We start from the raw sequence: 20,634 nt of genomic DNA, 5'->3' as shown, positions 1-20,634 counted from the left end.
TGTAACTAGATAGCAAACAACGGACTTCTGATCTATCAAGTCAGATTTCACTTTGGAATCTGACTCTTTTAGTCTTAACCATGGTATTCTTTGCCATTGAAATCTATTGATTGTATTTGTTTCTTTTGCTTGATATTCTACTCTAAGCTGAATTGGGAGGATATGGAAGTAGTTTGGATTTCATGGTAAAATGTGGTAACGGATAAGGAAAATTGAATTTGTAAAAGATCAGTTGCTAATTTGTTAGAATTTTGTGTTCAAATATTTTCTTTCAATGCTGTTTAGCAGGGTAATTCGTTCTGAAATTAGAATCCAGAGATTGTTCTGCATAAAACCTGGGTTGGTGGCCAAGCTGATAAAATGATATTACAAGCTCCCTCTGTGTATAATGCATGTTTAAATAGTATGCAAAGGCATTTTGGGTTACAAATATCTTTATTCTTGTTCTCCCTATTTAAAGATGGTGATGCATAGAAGACCTAGATTGTGTCAGATCTTCACTGACCCTTCAATTGTGTGATTTCTTTGTTTAGATATAGAACATAGAACATAAAATATAAAACAGTACAGAACAGGAACATGTCCTTCAACACACCATGACTGTGCCAATGATAATGCTATTCTAAATTAATTCCATCTGCCTTTGATTGGTCTGTATCATTGTAATTACTGCCTGTTCGTGTGTCTGCCTAAATGCCTCTTAAATGTTGCTTTTATATCTGCTTTTCCCACCTCCCTTGGGTGTGTTCCAGGTACCTACCACCCTCTGTGTAAAAGGCTTGTCTCACACATCTCCTTCAAACTTTCTCCCTCTCACCTTAAAGCTATGCTCCCTAGATGCTCCTGGGAAAGACTCTGACTATCCACCCAATCAATATTTGATCAGGTCCAGCCGCCTCTAATGCTGTTGCGAAAACAATCCATGTTTTCCCACCCTCTGCTTATCGCTAATGCTCCCTGGTAAAATCCTGGTAAATCTCTTTGGCACCCTTCTAAAGCCTCCACACCTTTCTATAGTGTGACAACCAGAACTGCAAACAATACTTCAAATATAGCCTAAAGCTTTATACAACTGCAACATGACTTGCCAAATTTTATAGGAGAAAGTGAGGACTGCAGATGCTGGAGAGTCAGAGTCGAAACATTTACCCCATATCCCTCTAAACTCTTCCTCATCATTTACCCATCCAGACACCTTTTAAATGTTGTAATTGTACTAGCCTTCACCACCTTGTCTGGTAGCTCATGCCATAAATGTACCACCCTCTGCATGAAAAAGTTGCCCATTAGGTCCCTTTTAAATTTTTCCCCTCTCACCTTAAACCGTTGCCCTCTTGTTTTGATTTCCTCTACCTTGGAAGAAAGACCTTGGTTATTCACTCTATTCCCTCATGATTTTATGAACTTCTACAAGGTCACCCCTCAGCCTCTGACACTCCAGGGAAAATAGCCCCAGCCCTAATATAGGATACCTGATCAGCATGCATGAGTTAGACCGAAAGGCCTGCATCAGTGCTGTACATCTGCATCTATGAGTGGCACTGGAAAGGCACAGCGGGTCAGGCAGCATCCGAGGGGCAGACGAGTTGACATTTCAAGCCTAAACCCTTCATCAGGATATGCCCCAATCGGTGAAGGCAACCACGCTGTAAGTCTCCTTGACGACCTAAACTACGTAATCCAATATGGAAGATGGGAAAAACTTCTGGCTGTAACAGTTGCTCTTTTTTTGAGGTATTTTAGGTGCTGAAGGTGATTTCCCCGACTTCCAGGAGCAGCAATTACTGTTTTATATGCTGTTGCATTGTTTTGGAACTTTGGGAAAAATAAGTCAAAACAACAGCAGTTTTAAAAGGGAGAAGAACAGATAAAGGAAGCACATGGTGAGGTGAGGTCAGTGCATGAGAGAGAGAAAGAAAGAAAGAAACTGATACTGCCTTTGCTGTTTGAATTCATGTATTGCTGGGAAAATTAACAAACAGTGAAATTCACAACTGATCTTGGAAGAACTGTTGGGCGAAGTTCACAGCACAGAATCAGATAAGTGTATTGTTTTAAGTGTGTGACTGACAGAAAGTCTGCAGCAGAGGGTTCTTTCTTGATCATATGTTTTTGGAGATATGTGTCTTGATTAAACTTAAAATGTAAGCCATAACTATTAATTTAACCTGGGGCAGTGTTTGTAGAGGAATAAGACTGTGTTATTTTCTGGGTCTGTAGATTGTGAAGAAGCAAAAATGGCCTTTAGTAGAGTGATATGAACTTCTTGTCAGATGTGGGAGATTAAAGAGAGTTTAAGGATTACTGCGTATTATATCTGCCATAAATGCTGTTGGTTGTGAATTTTATCAGATCGAATGGATCGGTTGGAGAGACAGTTAGAAGCAATGAGGAATTTGCAACAGCAACACTGTGTGATGAATGGCAGTTATAGGAAGGGGGGGAAATCTCAGATACAGTCACGTAGATGGGTTAACTCCAGGAAAGGTAAAAGAGGTATGCAGGTAGTGCAGGAATCTTTTGTGGCTATACCCATTTCAAACAAGTATGCTGTTTTGGAAAATGTAGGGGGTAATGGATTCTTAGGGGAATGTAGCAGGAACAGCCAAGTTTCTGGTATCGAGACTGGCTCTAATGCAACAAGGGGTACGCCAAGTTCCAAGATATCAATTGTGTTAGGGGACTTTCTAGTCCGAGGTACAGACAAGACATTTCTGTGGCCAGCAGCGAAAAATCAGAATGGTGTGTTGCTTCCCTGGTGCCAGGATCAAGGATGTCTCAGAGAGGGTGCAGAATGTTCTGCAGGGGGAGCGCGGCCAGCAGGAGGTCATTGTCCACATTGGAACCAACGACATAGGAAGGGAAGAGGTTGAGATTCTGAAGGGAGATTACAGTGAATTAGGCAGGAATTTAAAAAGGAGGTCCTCGAGAGTAGTAATATCTGGATTACTCCTGGTGCTACAAGCCAGTGAGGGCAGGAATAGGAGAATAGAGCAGATGAATGCATGGCTGAGGAGCTGGTGTATGGGAGAAGGATTCACATTTTTGGATCATTGGAAACTCCTGTACAAGAAGGACTGCTTGCACCTAAATTGGAAGGGGGCTAATATACTGGCAGGGAGATTTGCTAGAGCTGCTTGGGAGGATTTAAACTAGTAAGGTGTCGGGGGGTGTGACCCAGGGAGATAATGAGGAAAGAGATCAATCTGAGACTGATATAGTTGAGAACAGAAGTGAGTCAAACATTCAGGGCAGGCAGGGACAAGGTAGGACTAATAAATTAAACTGCATTTATTTCAATGCAAGGGGCCTAAGAGGGAAGGCAGATGAACTCAGGACATGGTTAGGAACATCGGACTGGGATATCATAGCAATTACGGAAACATGGCTCAGGGATGGGCGGGACTGGCAGCTTAATGTTCCAGGATACAAATGCTACAGGAAGGGATAGAAAGGGAGGCAAGAGAGGAGGGGGGAGTGACATTTTTGATAAGGGATAGCATTACAGCTATGCTGAGGGAGGATATTTCCGGAAATACATCCAGGGAAGTTATTTGGGTGGAGCTGAGAAGTAAGAAAGGGATGATCACCTTATTATAGACTCCTAATAGAGGGAAATTGAGAAACAAACTTGTAAGGAGATCTCAGCTATCTGTAAGAATAATAGGATGATTATGGTAGGGGATTTTAACCAAATCCCCTACCATCCCCTTCTTCATTCCTGAAGAAGGGCTTATGCCCGAAACGTCAATTCTCCCGTTCCTTGGATGCTGCCTGACCTGCTGCACTTTTCCAGCAACACATTTTCAGCTCTGATCTCCAGCATCTGCAGTCCTCACTTTCTCCTCGGGGATTTTAACTATCCAAACATAGACTGGGACTGCCATAGTGTTAAGGGTTTAGAATGGAGAGGAATTTTTTAAGTCTGTACAAGAAAATTTTCTGATTCAGTATGTAAATGGCCTTACTAGAAAAAGTGCAAAACTTGATCTACTCTTGGGAAATAAGGCAGGGCAGTGTGACTGAGGTGTCATTGGGGGAGCACTTTGGGGTCAGCGACCTTAATAGTGATGGAAAAGGATAGACCAGATCTAAAAGTTGAAGTTCTAAATTGGAGAAAGGCCAATTTTGACGGTATTAGACAAGAACTTTTGAAAACTGATTGGACGCAGATGTCCGCAGGTAAAAGGACGGCTGGAAAGTGGGAAGCCTTCAGAGATGAGATAACGAGAATCCAGAGAAAGTATATTCCTGTGAGGGTGAAAGGGAAGACTGGTAGGTATAGGGAATGCTGGATGACTAAAGAAATTGAGTGTTTGGTAAGAAAAAGAAGGAAGCATATGTAAGGTATAGACAGGATAGAACGAGTGAATCTTTAGAAGAGAATAAAGGAAGTAGGAGTATACTTAAGAGGGAAATCTGGAGGGCAAAAAGAGGACATGAGATAGCTTTGGCAAATAGAATTAAGGAGAATCCAAAGTGTTTGTACAAATACGTTAAGGACAAAAGGGTAACCTGGAGAAAATAGGGCCCCTCAAAGATCAGCAAGGCGGCCTTTGTGTGGGGCTGTAGAAAATGGGGGAGATACTAAACGAGTATGTTGCGTCAGTATTTACTGTGTAAATGGGTATGGAAGATAAAGACTGCAGGGAAATAGATGGTGACACCTTTCAAAATGTCCATATTACAGAGGAGGAAGTGCTGGATGTCTGGAAACACATAAAGGTGGATAAATCCCCAGGACCTGATCAGGTGTACCCTAGAACTCTGTGGGAAGCTAGAGATGTGATTGCTGGGCCTCGCTGAGATATTTGTACCATCGATAGTCACAGGTGAGATGCTGGAAGACAGGAGGTTGGCTAACGTGCCACTGTTTAAGAAGTGGTAAGGACAAGCCAGGGAACTATAGACCAGTGAGCCTGACGTTGATGGTGGGCAAGTTATTGGAGAGAATCCTGAGGGACAGGCTGTACGCATATTTGGAAAGGCAAGGACTGATTCGGGATAGTCAATATAGCTTTGTGCATGGAAAATCATGTCTCACAAACTTGATTGAGTTTTTTGAGGAAGTGACAAAGAGGATTGATGAAAGCAGAGCAGTAGATGTGATCTATATGGACCTCAGTAAGGTATTCGACAAGCTTCCTCATGGGAGACTGATTAGCAAGGTTAGATCTCATGGAATATAGGAAGAATTAGCCATTTGGATACAGAACTGGCTCAAAGGTAGAAGACAGAGGGTCGAGGTGGAGGGTTGTTTTTCAGACTGGAGGCCTGTGACCAGCGGAGTGCTGGGTCCTCTACTTTTTGTCATTTACATAAATGATTTGGATGCGAGCATAAGAAGTACAGTTAGTAAGTTTGCAGATAACACCAAAGTTGGAGGTGTAGTGGAAAGTGAAGAGGGTTACCTCAGGATCTGGGGCAGATGGGCCAGTGGACTGAGAAGTGGCAGATGAAGTTTAATTCAGATAAATGCGAGGTGCTGTATGTTGGGGAAGCAAATCTTAGCAGGACTTATACACTTAATGGTAAGGTCTTAGGGAGTGTTGCTGAACAAAGAGACCTTGGAGTGCAGGTTCATAGCTCCTTGAAAGTGGAATTGCAGGTAGATAGGATAGTGAAGGCAGTGGTTTGATCTGCTTTCTTTTATTGGTTAGAATATTGAGTATAGGAGTTGGGAGGTCATTGGTTGTGGTTGTACAGGACATTGGTTAGGCCACTATTGGAATATTGCTTGCAATTCTCGTCTCCTTCCTATCGGAAAGATGTTGTGAAACTTGAAAGGGTTCAGAAAAGATTTACAAGGATGTAACCAGCATTGAAGGATCTGAGCTATAGGGAAAGGCTGAACAAGCTGGGGCTGTTTTCCCTGGAGTGTCGGAGGCTGAGGAGTAACCTTATTTTACAAAATTATGAGGGGCATGGTCAGACAAAGTCTTTTTCCTGGGGTCGGGGAGTCCAGAACTATAGGGCATAGGTTTAGGGTGAGAGGGGAAAGATATAAAAGAGACCTAAGGGGCAATTGTTTCACACACAGGGTGGTATGTTTATGGAATGAGCTGCCAGAGGAAGTGATGGAGGCTGGAACAATTGCAACATTTAAGAGGCATTTGGGAGATCCAAGATGGCGGTGACTCAGCAAGTCTGAGTCTATAGTGCTCCTCCCAAGGCCTAGGCAAAGTGGGCCACCCTCCCCCACCACACTCACCAAATCAACTAAAAATAGTTTTTATTTAATGTAATTAGTGGTTTAGTACTAAATTTATGTAGTTCAGTCTCCTGTAAAAATGACTCGGTGGGGGGGGGGGGGGGGGGAGAAAGGAGCCCGGAGCTCTCAGCAGATAGGAGCCCCTCCCCCACCCTCCCCAGCTACAGCTGGGGCGTCCGCAGCCGCCCCGGGGGACTTAGCTACGGTGGCGAGCCTCGTGGAAATAATCTCCAAATTCGACGTGAAGATCGATGCTTTCATCGAAGAGTCCCGAAGTCGGTGGAATTCACTTTCGGCTGCGCTACAAAAGTATGGCCGAGACATCGAAGAAATTGAATGCCGTGTCGGAGGGGCGGAGCTAAAGGCCACGACCTCCGAGGCCATTGCAGAATCAGCCGTGGATCGGGTCCGGACTCTCGAGCAGCAAGTCCGGACCTTAGAGAATCACATTGACAACCTCGAGAATCGAGGTCGTCGAAAAAATATTCGTTTGCTGGGCCTTCCCGAATGGGAAGAAGAAGGCCAGTTTACAAGGTTCCTTGAACAGTGGTTTCCGCAGTTATTGAATCTGAAGGCTGGATCAGGCCAGGTAAGGTTGGAACGGGCTTACCAGGTCGCAATACGCGGGCCTGGCTTGAACCAGTGCCGCCGCCCGGTCCTGTTCCGGCTGCAGAGCTATAAGGTGAGGCAGATGCTTTTGGAAGCCTCCAGAAATCTTGGGAAAGATCCAAAAGCCATGATTCATAAAGATTAAGTTATTTCAGGACTTTTCCCTAGCTTTGGTTTGAAAGAGGAAGGCGTTTGATGAAGCAAAGAAGTGTTTAAGGGATTTAAACATTCAATACTCCTTGCGCTACCCAGCTATACTATGCTTTAGCCATGAAGGGTCCGTGTTTAACTTCGGATCACCGGAGAAGGCCAAGGAACCTTTGGTCTCTCTTAGACAAACTATAAGAGTTAATTGATGTTGTTTTGCCCTACCCCCACCCCGGTCTACCCCCCCCTCCCCCCCCCCCCCCCCCCCCACCGTTTTTTTTCCTTTCACTATCTTACTATTTAATATTATCTCCGGGGAGTGGGAAGAAGGGATTATTTATTCATCCTTTACTTAATAATTTCCTTTCCCCCCTTTTTTATATGTATGTATATATATATATAGAGGCCAAGGGGTCTAATTAATGTAGATGGGGCGAAGGTGGCTACCTTATCTTATTTTTTCTTTATCCTTGAGAGTGGGGTTGCTTTCCCCTGTTATTTTGTATTAATATAACAAAATTTAATTATTATTTGCTGAGACTGTAATTTTATAGTCATATATGTTCGTATATGGTATTAACATTACCAAATATATGCAGGTGTTGGTGTGGGTGGGGCTGTGGTGGGGGATAGGGTACTCACTGTTAGTTCTAGTTCAGTAGTATACTTGAATTTTCTTTATCTTATCGTGGGGTGCCTGGGTCAAGGGTGGAGCACTGTTTGGGAGAGGTTATGATGGGTTTTTTTGGAAAGGAAGTGATGCCCCCTGGGAATAAGGGGGAAGATCTCCATTTAAATACGTTTTATACTTTTTTTTACTATTTAGAAATGTTTTTTTTTCATTATATTGATCTGAATGTACTAAAGAGCTTTTATTTTTGTGAATTTTATATGCTCTATGCTCGGGCTGTTTTGGATAAATACGGGTTTGTTGTGATCTGATGTTAACACATTCCGAGCGTGTATATCACTGCTCAATTTATGTGTTATCCGTTGGATTTTTATTTTCTCTTGAACAATGTAAGAATTTTAATGATACACTCTGGTTAGTTGTAAGTTAGATGAGTAGTTAGTTGAATTTTTGTCCTTTATTTTATCTCTTGGTATTTCTGTTTTCTTGTTTGATAGATTTTGGTTATCATTTATTTAAGATTTAACTGTATATCAATGTTATACATTTGGATTTGGATTTGGAGGCATTTGGATGGTTATATGATTAGGAAGGGTTTGGAGGGATATGGGCCGGGTGCTGGCCGGTGGGACTAGATTGGATTGGGATGTGTGGTCGGCATGGACGGGTTGGACCAAAGGGTCTGTTTCCGTGCTGTACATCTCTATGACTCTATCCCTTAATACATCCTAAGCCTCCTTCCATTTACTGTCTACTTATCTCTTGCATTTGACCTCGTAAAGTACATCACCTCACGCTTGTCCAGATTAAACTCCACCTACCATTTCTCCACCCAGTTTTTCAACTAAACTTTGACAGTCTTCCTCACTGTCCACAACTCCTCCAATTTGCATGTTGTTTACAAACTTGGTAATCAGACCACCTATATTTTCATATAAACAGCTCTTCCCCCTGCCCCCAATCTAATTTCTCTGGTTCCCTCCTACTGCTATTGTAATAAACTTTCCCCAATTTAGCACTTTCACACGAGGTCTATCCTTATGCATTTCCATGAGAATCTGAAAAGGAATTATGATCACTATTCCCAAATTTCTCCCCCTCTGCAACTTTGATCATCTGGCCAAATTCCTTCCCCGATGCAATATTTAGTATGACCCTTCCCTCGTTAGACTATCTATGTGTTATTTTAAGAAAATCTCCTGGATGCACCTAACAGATTCTATCCCATCTACTTTAAATCTTGATTGCATCAATTGGTAACCAATTGTTCCTAGACCATAATAGAAAGGGAGGGATCTCGATTTTCTGCAGGACGCGGGCGGGCAGTATTTCATTCAGTTAATTGAATGCTGGATAATCGATGCCAGATAACATAGTTAGCCACACATCGGGACCTTGCCATGTTACTCAGATCATCCAAAATTTGGTTAATCGAATGCCGGATAATCAAAGTTCCTCTGTAAACACCTGGTGCTAAAAGAGTTCCTATTGATTTGGGAAAGTTAAAATTACCCATTACACCTACCTGTTGTTTTTACAGCTTTCCATAATCTGTCTACGTACCTGTCCCTCTATCTCCTGCTGGCTGTTAGGAGGTCTGTTGTATCACCTTATTATATGTTGCGGTGTTAGTTTAGCTTTTCTTCTTGGGTAATGCTGGCAAGGTTGCATTTATAGTTACCCAGAAATGTGTGTGACTGAAAACTTTGGGATATCACTGTTGTTACTGCTTTTCACTATGTTTCCCAATTTGCACTCTCATTCAATGCTGCTGTAATGCTGTCCATCTGGTGCCTGATAGGAGTGGTGTTTTTGAATCTGTGTCCGCTTTCTATTATGGTCTAGGAACAATTGGTTACCAATTGATGCAATCAAAATTTAAAGTTTGTGTGACAAGTTGAATTCTACATACTTTGGCTGTTGGCTGCACTGCTAAAATGCAAAATGACATTTTGTCTTTATATACTTGACATATAATTCCTTTAAAATAGTAATGCATCCAAACGCAACAGTTGTTATTTAAAACTTAACACTAAGCCAAATGAAAAATTAGGACATTTGACCAAGTGATTCATTGAAGAAAGAGATTGAAGGAGCACCTTAAAAGAAGGGAAGTTACTTCAAGGTGATGATGAGATTTCTGGATGTTTTCCAGAGCTTGTGGGCTAGGCAACTGAAGACACAGCAACCAATGTTGGATGTGATTGTCGACTCCTCACGATAGTCTGGGGTTTCCAGGAATTAAAGATCAACTTCCAGCATGCTGTTGTGTGCAATCCTGAAGGAAAAAAAATCAGACATTAAAAAAAGATTTGTTTTTTTTGTTATTTCCTTTGAAAATCTCTCTTTGTCAATAATTTATATGAAGTAATAGAAAGAGAGTTGAAAGAAAGATTGTTTCTCTGATAATTGAGCATCATCTAATTGAGCAATAAGTCATCTTGCTTTTCCAATGTTATAGGAAAGCAGTGTGTCACAAGGATGGATGTATTGGTCAACTAACACTGAAGCTTGGGGGCTAGTTACTGATGAAACCTCCATTTAGTCCAATTGGCAAACCTATTAGTAGAATAATTGAAGTGCAGAGCGCTCATTGGCAGAGCTCAGATATCTCTGAGAGTTGGAGAGCTTGAGGAGGTTACAAAAATAGGAGTGGTGAGGCAGTGGAGGAATTTGAAGATGTGATTGTAAATGTTTAACTGAGAGACAGTGTATTTCAGTGAACACAGAAGCAATGAGTGAATGGCATTTGCTATGAGTAAATATACAGCAGCAGATGTTTGAGTGACCTCAAGTTTACACTGGATGGATGCAATAGGTTGGCCAGGACTGCATTGGAATAATCAAGCCTGGAAGTAAGAAAAGCATGAAGATTTCAGTGGCAAATGAGCTGAAGCATGGCAGAGTTTGGCACTTTCTTATTGATGGCACAAATATGTTGTTGGCAGCTCATCTTGGGATCAGGAATGACATGAAGATTCTGAGCATCTGGTTCAGCCTAGATAATTGCCAGGGGCAGTCAAACTAATCGCTAGGAAACAAATTTAAGAGATTGTACCGGAGACCATGGCTTTGGTCTTTCCAATATTTAGCTTGGGGAAATTTCTACTCATTTGATATTAAATGTCAGAGAAGAAGTCTGCAGTTGAGAGACAATGTGCTGGTGGTGTGATCAAGTTGGATGTTATCATGTTTTCAGGGCAGCATGCAGATGACAAAATGAGGAAGTCAACAATTGTTCCTTGTGTGACACCAGAGGTAAAGATGCAGAGTTAGGAACAAAAACTACTGAAAGTATTCTCTGGATATAATTGAATAGCAAAGAACCAAATCAAGCAAGTGCAGACCCACCCAGCTAGACAATAATAGCGATACAGAGGAACCTTGATAATTCGGCATTCGATTAACCGAATTTTGGATTATCCGAACAAAATCGCAAGGTCCCGACGCTTGGCTAACTATGTTATCCAGCATTCAATTAACCGAGTCAAATATTCCCTGCTCTTGTCGTTTGGATAATCAAGGTTCCTCTGTATGTTCGAAAAGAATGGGTGGTGTAGACAGGTTGAAAAAGACATCTTAAGTTTGACATGGTCCCACAGCTGAACATTCTGGTATTGTGCTGGAATAAAAATCTCATTGGGCATGATCAGATGTGGAGTTCCAAAAAAGATGGCATCGATGTTGGAGGTCATGGCACATTCTAAGGTCTTTGAAGAGGAATGGAAGGCTGGGTGTGGGTAATTCTCATGGATGTAAGGAGCAAGGACTTTATTTGCTTTTGAGGAATGTACTGACAATAGCAGAGAGGGGTACCACAGACAAGAAGAGAGAACCTTTTCCAAAGAAAGAATCAGCTAACACGGGCTCTTATAGTGCTGTAATCTTTGAGCCAGGAGACCTGGGTTCAAGTCCCACCTGTTCCAGACATCTCTAATAACATCTCTGACAGATTGATTAGAAAATTGTTTTTAACAGGGGAAACAGGAAGGAAACATAGCACCTAAAGAGTAGTCAAGTATCAAGCATAACAAAAAAATTACTTCTATTCTGAGTAATTTGGTAACTTTAGCTTATTGCTTTTTTTTTAGCTGCTGGTACAGAAACTAGTTTCGAACATTATTTTTGTACATTATTTAAAAATACTTCTAAACTGTTCAGAGTGGGGGATAATATTTCTGTAATTTTGAACAAAAGAATGTAGACACTGGCTTAGATCTATCAAACATTGTCACTTTTTCTGGTTCCCTTTCATGTGAAGAAAACTGGAAGTGTCCTACTTTATTTCAGAAGTTGGCATGATATATTAGGCTTTATCTACTATATAGAGAGAAGAAAGGAGGGTAAAAACAGAATGATGTTGACCTCAATTTTCCATCTTTGAAGCAACTTGACAGTTTTATGGTTGAGAGAAGCTATGAAATTTGAGAAACAACTGCTTTGAAAGCTTGCAAGACTACAGATTTATTAGTGCAAGTGTTTACAGGGCACATTTAAACCCATAATAAACACTGTGCTACAATGTGTGTGAAAGAGATTTGTGATGGTCAGTACTCTTTCAAAAGTAGTATTGACTGAGATAATTAAAACAATAGTGGATCAGGTTGCTATTTTCTCATTGTACATGACTGTGGATTTTATAATAGAGAGCAGTACTATTTTGCTTTACTGCCATTGTTTTCAAATTTAAGAATTTTGCATGTATTCATTCATCCAGTTAGCTATCTTCTGTTAGAGTATACATAAAGCATAAAACTTACCCATTGGGAGAATTTCAGTAAAAAATGAATTTTTGCAGTGAAAATGAAATAATGCAAGTGGAAATTCATGTAGGTTTTTTACTATTTTATCAAACAGCATTCTTCTATTTATTATAATAGGTAAATATCTATGCGCATTATACCTCATCTCTCACTGTCTTTCCCCATCCCCCATTTCCTTCTCCATTTGCAATTGTTTCATTTGAATAATTCTGAAGATTAAATTAATACTAAGTGTGGGTTGTAATCTGATGTCATGTAATAGTTCTGGTCTATTTAGATAATAGATAAAACCTAGTAGACCTCTTAAACTTTAATAGATTTTATAGTTACTTGTACTTGAGTAATCCAAATGTTTGAGGAGAAAGTGAGGTCTGCAGATGCTGGAGATCAGAGCTGAAAATGTGTTGCTGGAAAAGCGCAGCAGGTCAGGCAGCATCCAGGGAACAGGAGAATCGACGTTTCGGGCATAAGCCCTTCTTTTCATTCCTGAAGAAGGGCTTATGCCCGAAACGTCGATTCTCCTGTTCCCTGGATGCTGCCTGACCTGCTGCGCTTTTCCAGCAACACATTTTCAGCGCTAATCCAAATTTTTGACAGAACAAATTGCGTAGTTCTTTTACATTTCTTCTATACAGACTGAATGAGGCCAGCTTTCAAGACTTTATGTAGGAATGAAAAAATGCTGTGATATTATAATTGGAGAGCATGTCCTCACCTACTTTGACTTAATTAAGAATCCCAGCAATTTGACTCATTCCACCAATTGTTTTTCTGCAGGTGAAGCCTTTTGGTTGCATTGAACTACTAAGGGCTCTTATGATGCAGGAGTAGTGTCCATACCTCTGAGCCAGGGGGTCTGAGTTCAAGTTCCACCTGCTCCAGAGGCTTGTAACAACATCTCTGAATGGGTTTATTAGAAAATATCTGCATTGAATTACTTGTAAGTAAATGTGAGGGACAATACTCTAGCTTGTCAACAGGAATCAGTTAGATTCGTCAAATGTTAGATTAGTAAGCACAGTTGATTTAGCTAGTCTCTGCTGGATATTGTCTTTACTATGCCCTTTAAAGCGAACCTATCAACTCTGACTAGTCCTGGACCGTGGTCCTCTAGAAATTATTATACAATACAATGCTCTTTTTTTTCATGAAAATGAGAACTCTTTACTTTTAGATCACTTATCATTTATGTTTCGTCTATATCCTTACTGACTTGCTTTAACTGGTTGTTAAATTCTGAGAAGGCTTGATAAGTCCTATGCATAATCTTCTGCCGTATACAAGATAGCAAGTGCCTAAAGGGCTGGTATATAGGGTTATTTGGAAGTTTGCACTCCCTCTGATGTCTGTTCTTCACTTCTACGTATTCCTATCAAAGTCTTGTGATGTGTTGGTGACTTGCTGAATGAACTTTACATATTTTGGTCAGTCAGCTATATATTTTGGGCGGCACAATGACTCAGTGGTTAGCACTGCTGCCTCACAGCGCCAGGGACCCGGGTTCAATTCCAGCCTCGGGCGACTGTCTGTGTGGAGTTTGCACATTCTCCCCATGTGTGTGTGGGTTTCCTCTGGGTGCTGCGGTTTCCTCCCACAATACAAAGATATGCAGGTCAGGTGAATTGGTCATGCTAAATTGCCCATAGTATTAGGTGCACTAGTCAGGGGTAAATATAGGGTAGGGGAATGGGTCTGGGTGGGTTACTCTTTGGAGGGTTGGTGTGGATTTGTCTAATTAACAAAACTTAGCATCTCACATGAGTCCACAGATAGTTTGACCTCTTCACAAATCCTTTGAGGATATACTGAAAGTGTTTCTACTGAGCTGGTATTGCTCTCCTGCAATGCTTGAGTTCTAAGTAAAGCCACTGATCTGGGAGTCTGGAGTTCAGCATGTGAAAGACATGGTCAACTCAATGAAGGTGGCTCTAAGTGATTAGTGTCTTAATGCTGAGAAAGTTGGTTTGAGAGAGGATGCTGCTTTTGATTTACTTTTCTTGCTGTCAGACTTGCAGAATCCTATAATGGTGCTGATAGTGGTAACTTGCACAGGACTTTGAAGTGCCTGCTATATAGGTCTTCTGAATATTTGAAATGTATGGGAGAGTGCATCCATAGAGCACTGTTTTGGTAACCTAGCTGAAAGAGTTGCTCCTTTCAAACTTTCGGCATTCATGGATCCGATACCATTTTTGCTAGAGGATAGACAACAATGAAAGCTTATTTAAAATTTTTTAAGTCAAATAGCAGCCATCTTTTTAATTCCCAAACCAACAACTTGATTGACTCGACTTAAGTGGCAGTTCCCTACAGAGCTTTGCTTTTCTAACTAGTATGGATTAACCAGACTTTGAATTACACAAGGTGGTCACCGCAGTGCTTGAAATCTACATAATTATCCTGAGTAATATTTTGTCTACACTATGGACTATTTTCAGATTTTTGTTGGCAACATACAGGTCATCCTGCATGTATGTCAGCCTTAACTCATTGGGAGAACTATTCTCTGTATAGCAATAGTTTGCAATGGTAATACATAAAATGCAAATAATAGTGACCGTCTGTAGGGGAACCAAAAATTAGAAATTACACATTAGATCATTATAATCTGGCACAGCAATTGATTGAAACTAATGTCAATCACTAAAATCTCTGGGTGGACCAGCTGGCGGGAGTATTCGCAGACATCTGCAATCTCTCCTTACTACAATATGCAGTTCCCACCTGCTTCAAGATGATCACCATCATGTCAATGCCAAAGAAAAATCATGCAACGTGCCTCAGTAACGACGACCCTATGGCTCTGACTTCTATCATTAAGACTTGCTTTGAGAAATTGGTCATGGCTCTCATCACCTCCAGCCTCCTAGATTGCCTTGATCCCTTGCAATTCATCTCTGGCGCAACTGGTCTACAGCAGGTGCCACCTTCCTGGCCCTACCCTCATCCCTGGAACATTTGGGTAACAAGGGTTTACAAAATTATGAGGGGCATGGATAGGATAAATAGACAAAGTCTTTTCCCTGGGGTCGGGGAGTCCAGAACTAGAGGGCATAGGTATGGGTGAGAGGGGAAAGATTTAAAAGAGACCTAAGGGGCAACATTTTCACGCAGAGGGTGGTACATGTATGGAATGAGCTGCCAGAGGATGTGGTGGAGGCTGGTATAATTGCAACATTTAAGAGGCATTTGGATGGGTATATGAATAGGAAGGGTTTGGAGGGATATGGGCTGAGTGCTGGCAGGTGGGAGTAGATTGGGTTGGGATATCTTGTCTGCATTGACAGGTTGGACCGAAGGGTCTGTTTCCATGCTGTACATCTCTATGACTCTATGATTATTATGTCAGGTTCCTACTTACTGACTACATCTCCAGCTTCAACACCTTCATTCCAAACCAACTCATCTCCAAACTCTGGGACCTAGGTCCTGAATACCCCTTCTGTAACTGGGATTCTCAACTTCCTGATCAACAGATCATAGTCAGAAAGGATGGGCAACAATACCTCTTGTACGATAACCATCAATACAGTGTCCCACAAGGCTGCATTCGCGATCCCCAACTGTATTCCTTATACATACAAGACCGAGTAGCCAAATTCTGCACCAACCCTATTTACAAGTTTGCTGATGACGCTATCATTGTAGGTCAGATCTCAAACAATGACGAGATAGAGTACAGGAGAGAGAGTCAGTGCTTAATGGCATGGTGTAAAGACAACAATCTCTCCATCAATGTCAGCAAAACAAATGACCTGGTTATTGACTTCAGGAAGTGGAGTGGAGGGCACACCCCAGCTGTATCAATGGTGGAGATGGTAGAGAATGTCACGTTCCTGGGTGTGACGATCACCAAAATCTGGCCTGGTCCACTCATGTTGACACTGTGGTCAAGGAAGCTCAGCAATGTCTCTACTTCTTCAGGAAGCTAAGGAAATTTGGCATGTCCATAAAGACACGTACAAATTTGTATTGATTTGGAGGTGCTGGTGTTGGACTGGGGTGGAGAAAGTTAAAAATCACACAACAGCAGGTTATAGTCTGACAGCTAGTGTTCCTATAACCTGGTGTTGTGTGACTTTTACATTTGTATAGGTGCACCGTAGAAAGCATCCTACTTGGAGGCATCATGGCATGGTATGGCAACTGCTCTTCCCAAGGCCTAAAGAAACTTTCGAGAGTTGTGAATACAGCTGAGTACCTCACGCCAACCAGCCTTCCATCCATTGACTCCGTCTATACTTCCCACTGCAGCGGGTTGCAACCAATATACTCTATTTCACCCTCTTCCATAGGGCAGAAGATATAAAAGTTGTGTATACACATATAAACAGATTCAAGAATAGCTTCTCCCTGTTGTTATCAGGCTTTTAATTGGATATGTGTAATGTTAATTTGATCTCTCTCTCTGTACCTTCTCAGCAGCTGTAACATTGCATCCTGCAATGCGTTCTGTTCCCCGGATGCACTTCTGTAGTACAATCTACCTGTAAAACACACAAAACAACACTTTTCACTGTACCTCAGTACACATGACAGTAATAAATTAAATCAGAAATTTGAGATCAAAATTACAAGCTTGTCTCTGTGTGAGTATTGTGGGAAATAATATGGCAGCAATCTTCACGTCAGTGAATGTGGAAAATCACATCTTAACATATGACCCTGCTAAAATGTGGTATGGCGTTCATGAAATTTCATGGGGAAATAAATAGGAAATTAACTACGTGGTTTACTGGTTCACATCACAAGTAAAAGATCTGCATTGATATAGTTTATTAGTATTCATATCTCCAAACAATTGTCAACTCCTAGACTGCTGTTTAAGAAGAGATGCTTTATCATTGTGATTTCCACACAAGATAGCTGGAACCTGTTTAATGTAGGCTGGATGTACAGGAAAGACTAAAGCACATTTCCTGTGCAGTTGCATGTCACTAATTCAGAATTACTGATCTTAAAATCTACCTAATTATTCTGAGTGATATTTTGTCTACAACGTGCAATATTTTCAAATTTTTGCTGCCTGTATGCAAGTCATCTGACTTAGATGTCAGCCTTGACTCATTAGGCGAACTTTTGCCTCTATATCGGAAGTTCATGAGCTCAATCAATAGTCCAGAGGTGAGAACATCACCTAGACTGGTACTTCACTGCAGTTCTGAGGGAGTATTGTTCGTATTGGAGGTGACATCATCCAGATGAGATGTTAATTTGAGGCGCTATTTATGTTTTTGAGCAGCTGTAAAGGATCTTGGGGTACTATTCAAAGAAGAACAGGAAAGTTATTCCTGTTTCCTGATCAAAATGTACACACAATGCACTTATTGGTTTTAAAGTGCAAGATTTTCTTTTGGGCATACATTGGAGTTCTACCTGTCCCTGCTACACAGTAGTTAGTTGTTCACGAAAATCACTTAAAATAATTTGGAGCTGCAGCAGTTGATACTGTACAATCGCAGCACCTATTATCGAAGTCATAAAATTTGTCTTTAGAGACTATCATTACCATAATGCAAGTTATCATTATATTCCCTGCTCTCCTCCACAATCCTTAAAATGCTTTCATCAGGGAATATGAACGACAAATAAAATGGATTTAATTTGCAGTGCAAGAGATTTAATTTTCAAAATCTAATCTATATTTTGTTAAATTCTAATGACAAAGAAAAGTTTATAATCGATAACCAATCTTAAAATGATCAAGGAATAGTTCTCAAAACATCAGGTAAATATTGACCGACAAAAAGCTAAAACTCATTTATAGTTATAATGCTTGATCTGCTGATTTATAAAGAGAAAATAATCAATTTATTAAATCTTGCCGGTAAATACTGGCGCAAACTGCTTTAGTAAATGACAAAGGAAACAATCCCTTTCATGTGTTTAAACAAGCTGCAAAGGATGAAATAGAATACTCCCGCAGAACAATACCAGATAATTACATTGAACAAAGAGTGGTATTGAGAGAGAATTTCCCAATATCAAGCCATTTCAATGTACAAACTCCATAATTACAGAGTTTTAAAAAATCTCCTCTATCAATAGCTGGCAGCATGTAAAACATTGAAAATTGGAGTAGATGGACCAAAAAAATCAATTTTAGCCTATTTAAATGGAGTAGTCATGATTTGGAGATGCCGGTGTTGGACTGGGGTGTACAAAGTTAAAAATCACACAACACCAGGTTATAGTCCAACAGGTTTAATTGGAAGCACACTAGCTTTCGGAGCGATGCTCTTTCATCAGGTGGTAGTCACCTGATGAAGGAGCATCGCTCCGAAAGCTAGCGTGCTTCCAATTAAACCTATTGGACTATAACCTGGTGTTGTGTGATTTTTAACTAAATGGAGTAGGATTGCAATTTCAATCTGTATCTGCAGCAAATTAAGGAACAGGTCCTCAAGCGTTCTAATCTCCAGATTAGTACCCGAGCCACGTGCAAATTGGTTTAGGGATATGAAAATTAGGGATTTAAACACCTGGCGAAAAGAGTGGTGTGGGAAAGAGGGGTTCTATTTCATGGGATTTTGGCATCAGTTTTGGAACAGGAAAGATCTGTACCGATGGGACAATCTCTACCTGAACTGATCTTGAACCAGAGTTCTCGCAAAAAGGATAAATAGGGTGGTCACTAGGACTTTAAACCAGTGAATTGGTGGTGGAGGGTAAAGGAAGGGGAAAATGACAGGAAGTATGATGGTCAATAAAAAGGTAAGCAGCAGGTTAGCATGCATGCAGGAAGGTTTAACTACTATGAAAAAAGTAACAAGGAAGAATAGCTCAGGAGTTAACTGGGTGGCACAGTGGCTCAGTGGTTAGCATTGTTGCCTCACAGCACCAGGGACCCAGGTTCAGTTCCCATCTTGGGCAAATGTCTGTGTGGAGTTTGCACATTCTTCCTATATCTGCATGGGTTTCCTCTGCGTGCTCTTGTTTCCTCCTACTGTGCAAAGATGTGCAGATCAGATGAATTGGCAGTGCTAAATTGCCCCTAGTGTTAGGTGCATTAGCTGAAGTAAACATAGGGTAGGGTGTGGGTTACTCTTTGGAGGGTCGGTGTGGACTTGTTGGGCTGAAGGGCCTGTTTCCATACTGTAGGGAATCTAATCATTATTAATGTAGGTTGGAATTTATAAAGAGTGTATAAAAACTAGCATAAGGGTACATTACCTGAATGCTTGTAGCATTTGTAACAAGGTGGGTTAGTTAACGCCACAAATCATCATGAATGAGTACGATTTAGTAGCCATTCCGGAGACATGGTTGCGAATGGGAGTTGAATATCCAGGGGTATCAAACTTGTCGGAAGGACAGAAAGGAAGATGGTGTGGCTCTGATATTTAAGGATGACATCAGGGCGGTAGTGAGAAATAATATAGGTTTTATGGAGAATAAGGTTGAATCCATTTGGGTGGAAATTAGAAATTCTCAGACGAAAATATCACTGATATGTGCAATCAATAGGCCACCAAATAATAATATCATATTGGGGTGGGCAATAAACAAAGAAATAACTAATGCATGTAAAAATGATACGGCAATTATCAAGGGAGATTTTAATCTACATGTCGATTGGTCGAACCAGGTCGGATAGGGTAGTCTTGAGGAGGAGTTCATTGAATGTAGCCCTGATTCTCTTGAACAATGTGTAATGGAACTGCTGCATAAGATAATGATGCAAGGTGTTATGGGTAATGTATTAGCATGGGTAGTAAAGAGTTGGGATAAATGAGTGATTTTCTGGTTGTCAATCATTTATTAGTGGGGTGCCTCAGGGATCAGTATTGGGACCACAATTATTCACAATTTACATAGGTGATTTGGATTTGGGGACCCCGTGGAGTTTGTCAAAGTTTGTGGATGACACAAAGATGAGAGGTAGAGCAAAGTGTGCAGAGGACTGTGAAATTTTGCAAAGGGACATGGATATTTTGAGTGGGCAAAGGTCTGGCAGATTGAGTACAATGTTAATAAATGTGAAGTCGTCTATTTTGGTAGGAATATCAGTAAAAAGGACTATTACTTGAATGGTAAAAAGTTGCAGCATGCTGCTGTGCAGAGGGACTTGGGTGTCCTTGTGCATGAATCACAGAAGTTTGGTCTGCAGGTGCAACAGGTAATTAGGAAGGCAAATAGAATTTTGTCCTTCATTACAAAAGGGATTATTTAAAAGCAGGGTGATTATGTTGCAGCTGTAGAGGGTGCTGGTGAGGCCACACCTGGAGTACTGCATGCAGTTTTGATCTCTTTACTTGAGAAAGGATATTCTG

The 20,634-nt window shown here is 41.0% G+C and overlaps 1 protein-coding gene and 1 pseudogene across 1 annotated transcript in view; both read left to right on the top strand.

The window, feature by feature from the left end:
• Positions 1-20,634, top strand: part of mnat1 (MNAT1 component of CDK activating kinase) — a 170,478-nt gene that overhangs the window by 125,933 nt on the left and 23,911 nt on the right. The window lies entirely within an intron of this gene.
• Positions 4,173-7,016, top strand: LOC148149379 (uncharacterized; annotated as a pseudogene).

This window comes from Chiloscyllium plagiosum, unplaced genomic scaffold (genome assembly GCF_037043375.1).
Source record: "Chiloscyllium plagiosum isolate Xiang-an unplaced genomic scaffold, Cpla_swu_hap1 HiC_scaffold_8, whole genome shotgun sequence".
Taxonomy (NCBI): Eukaryota; Metazoa; Chordata; class Chondrichthyes; order Orectolobiformes; family Hemiscylliidae; genus Chiloscyllium; species Chiloscyllium plagiosum.
Note: the sequence above shows the minus strand (reverse complement) of the source record. Positions and strands in the feature narration are given on the sequence as shown.